The sequence below is a fragment of the Sinocyclocheilus grahami genome, unplaced genomic scaffold (genome assembly GCF_001515645.1).
Source record: "Sinocyclocheilus grahami isolate Dianchi unplaced genomic scaffold, SAMN03320097.WGS_v1.1 scaffold453.1, whole genome shotgun sequence".
Classification (NCBI taxonomy): domain Eukaryota; kingdom Metazoa; phylum Chordata; class Actinopteri; order Cypriniformes; family Cyprinidae; genus Sinocyclocheilus; species Sinocyclocheilus grahami.
In genome coordinates this window covers 820,414-824,499 of record NW_015505632.1, presented here as the reverse complement: position 1 = coordinate 824,499, position 4,086 = coordinate 820,414, and the positions used below count along the sequence as shown (strand labels likewise).

At 38.8% G+C, this 4,086-nt stretch overlaps 1 long non-coding RNA gene across 2 annotated transcripts; it reads right to left on the bottom strand.

Annotated features, from left to right (window-relative positions):
- Positions 1-766: 766 nt before the first annotated feature.
- On the bottom strand, positions 767-2,807 carry LOC107552562 (uncharacterized). 2 transcript variants are annotated; one of them, XR_001604865.1, is made up of 3 exons: positions 2,783-2,807; positions 1,147-1,303; positions 767-988 (listed from the first exon to the last, which is right to left on the bottom strand). It is a non-coding gene; the product is annotated as an uncharacterized lncRNA (long non-coding RNA). The 2 variants fall into 2 exon arrangements; XR_001604864.1 differs by lacking the exon at positions 2,783-2,807 and adding an exon at positions 1,661-1,742.
- Between the last annotated feature and the right edge of the window lie 1,279 nt (positions 2,808-4,086).

Sequence of the window (4,086 nt, the reverse complement as noted above, 5' to 3'; positions counted from 1 at the left end):
TCTGACTGGATTTGTCTGAAAGAAGAAAGTCATATACACCTAGGATGACTTGAGGGTGAGTAATTTATGGGCTAATTTTCATTTTTGGGAGAACTAACCCTTTAAGTTTTGCCTAATCAAAAATCCAATTCAAGATTTAATTTGACTAATATATTATGTATTTTGGATATATTTAATAATGATGAATTTGGTGATGAATTTTGTTTCTAAGGGTGTTGCTAGGCAGGGTGTTCTGGGTGGTTGCTAGGTTTAATTGTCCATTTTAGAAAAAATGTAAGTCTGCACTGTAAGAAATTACCTGTAAATTTTACAGTAAAATAATGGCAGCATGGTTGCCAGCCGGTTACTATAATTTGTACAGTAGCATTGCTGTAATTTAATTTACAGCATTTTCCTGTATTTCCTGATTACAGTATTTTTTACAACTGCTGTAATTTTTACAGTAAACTACTTTAATGTGTGTATGCTATAATATTAATGAATAATAATGACTGGCAGCTGAATTTTAAATGTAAACTATTCATTAACTGCATAAGCTTTAAACCATATTTAAGTGCATAAAATGTTGTATAATGCATAACTTAATTCACCCTATTATTTCACAAAACAAATTAATTTGGCACTTCTTAATCTTGAAAAACAGGTCCAAATTTATTTAATATATAACTTTAAAATTTGCATGAAAGAAATGTAATGAGTGTATTTAGTATTATTTTGAATTACAAAATAAATTGGACATGAAATTAAATATTTTAAATGACTTGAAACATATATTACCCTGCATTACTTTAAAACCTCAAGTTAACCAACATGTTCATAATAAAACGGTTCTATAAACCACAAAGATACTGATGAATTTTCACCACTTCATGAACAGTCCAACATGGGCAAACATCAGGGCCCCAAGTGAGTCCAACAAAACTTCTGATCAAAAAAAGGAGAACAGTTCAGCTCCAGATGTGGCTCCATCCCAGGATGCAAAGAGTGGCTAGAAATATTAAAAAGAACAAAGAGGACAATATATTAGATATATTACAAAACATAATGATACAGTCAGATTCTGATATAGGGATAACTTACAGTCAGATAAAGATAGAGAATAATAAAAGGAAAAAGCGATCTTGGTGTTTGTGTGTGTGCACTTACATTTCAGAAATTCCACTGATAATCCTTCACTTTGCAAAGAAAAGTGGCGACATGTGGGTTCACTTCAACCTGTTTCTTCATTACCCCTGTTGTTTTAGATGGCACTTTTCCTTTCAACTTCTTTGTTCCTCTCTTTGGATTAATGCCTACAAAGTGCCTAAAGGGTCAGGAAACAGACAATATGTAATTCACATTGGTTTTAGCTTTTGAGGCATGTAATCAGGTTTTTGAAATTTGACCATATTTTAGATAAGTGTTTCTTAACTCCAGTCCTGTGGACCCACCTCCCAGAAAATGTTTGATGTCCCACTAATTAAAACACCTGATTTAACTCATTAGCTTGCAAGTGTTAAACAGGGAGACAACTAAATTATTCGCCCTAAAAAATTCTATCTCTGCTCGAGTTGAGAAACGTTGTGTTAAAGGCCTCAACATATATAAAACATATCTACTGATATAAAATATTTACATATACAAAATGGAGGAACTTAAATTGTTAGAAATCAACCATTACCTTTGAATGAAGTCCAAAGTTCCGGCTGTCTCCTCCTGGTACTCCAGATTGAATATGTAACGTGCTGCGAACAGAGAGGCAAGGCCAGACAGGAAGCTGGGCTGGATTAACTCATTCTTTTAAACCAATGTTAACAAGATGCATTACAAACAATAAGCAAATTAGCAAGTTAGCAAAGGTCCTTAAATACACATTTAGCTGGTTACGTTAACCGCTTTAACAGCACCGTTCAGAATTTATACAACACACACATCCTCCGTGAGCGGGCTGACTGCGGTGCTTTAGCGACACGTTTTCATTTCGGCGCCAGTGTTAACAGATGACTGCATGTGCAAATCTGATTTACACCATAAAATATTCACGACAAAGTGTGCTGATCAACATGAAGTTCAAGTGAATCACAGCTGTTGTCATTGAAGCATGTAATTCTTAACGTAGGAACCCAGAGATTTTCTGCCCATAGCCGCTGTAATGCCGGGGAATGTGTGAAATACCGCGACCGTGCTGCTGAAACCCCGCGCAAGTCTCCTTCGCGCCCCGCGGACGAAGGATGCATGAATCTGGGGTTACCAATATGAACCGCGAACATAGATACCTTCATATACTACTACAGTTACCAAACATGAAAAATAAAAAACTGAAATAAGTCACTTACCACATGCAGTTGTGAATCACTCCTCTTGCCGCTCCCGAATCTCGACCATTGAAGATCCCATGCCTCTGTATATTTGAAATTTACAGCAATATACTGTACATTTGTGTCAAACATCATGCGAGGAAACAGACAATATGTAATTCACATTGGTTTTAGCTTTTGAGGCATGTAATCAGGTTTTTGAAATTTGACCATATTTTAGATAAGTGTTTCTTAACTCCAGTCCTGTGGACCCACCTCCCAGAAAATGTTTGATGTCCCACTAATTAAAACACCTGATTTAACTCATTAGCTTGCAAGTGTTAAACAGGGAGACATCTAAATTATTCGCCCTAAAAAATTCTATCTCTGCTCGAGTTGAGAAACGTTGTGTTAAAGGCCTCAAGATATATAAAACATATCTACTGATATAAAATATTTACATATACAAAATGGAGGAACTTAAATTGTTAGAAATCAACCATTACCTTTGAATGAAGTCCAAAGTTCCGGCTGTCTCCTCCTGGTACTCCAGATTGAATATGTAACGTGCTGCGAACAGAGAGGCAAGGCCAGACAGGAAGCTGGGCTGGATTAACTCATTCTTTTAAACCAATGTTAACAAGATGCATTACAAACAATAAGCAAATTAGCAAGTTAGCAAAGGTCCTTAAATACACATTTAGCTGGTTACGTTAACCGCTTTAACAGCACCGTTCAGAATTTATACAACACACACATCCTCCGTGAGCGGGCTGACTGCGGTGCTTTAGCGACACGTTTTCATTTCGGCGCCAGTGTTAACAGATGACTGCATGTGCAAATCTGATTTACACCATAAAATATTCACGACAAAGTGTGCTGATCAACATGAAGTTCAAGTGAATCACAGCTGTTGTCATTGAAGCATGTAATTCTTAACGTAGGAACCCAGAGATTTTCTGCCCATAGCCGCTGTAATGCCGGGGAATGTGTGAAATACCGCGACCGTGCTGCTGAAACCCCGCGCAAGTCTCCTTCGCGCCCCGCGGACGAAGGATGCATGAATCCGGGGTTACCAATATGATCCGCGAACATAGATACCTTCATATACTACTACAGTTACCAAGCATGAAAAATAAAAAACTGAAATAAGTCACTTACCACATGCAGTTGTGAATCACTCCTCTTGCCGCTCCTGAATCTCGACCATTGAAGATCCCATGCCTCTGTATATTTGAAATTTACAGCAATATACTGTACATTTGTGTCAAACATCATGCGACCCCAGAATGCATTGCAGTTTACAGCAATATTCTGTATTACCTCTCATTCTGATAGCACCCAGTTGGCCCAAAGCACGGAATCATCTCTGCCATATGCCCAGCCATGGCGCCTCCCCCTCCGCACAGATCTATTATCTCAAGCGAATGGGGAGATTTATCACCCACACCCGGACAGTGTGGCTCTCTGGGCCTGGCCTGTGAGAGGACAAACTTAAACGCGCTAGGACTTCCCCCGCGTGTGGTTGCTACTATACAGAATGCCAGGGCCGTGTCTACTCGGTCCTTATATGGCTGTAAGTGGCAGGTGTTTGAAGGGTGATGTGATGGGCGTCGTCTCACATCATATCAGTGCTCAGTTCTCAATATTTTGTGTTTTTTACAAGACCTTATGGATAAAGGCAGGTCTTTTCCCACCATTTAGGTCTACCTGACGGCTATTTCTGCTTGTCTTGTGGGCTTTGAGGGCTCAACGGTCGGGCAGCATCCTCTAATCTGCAGATTTATGAAGGGTGCCCGTCGTTCTTTGC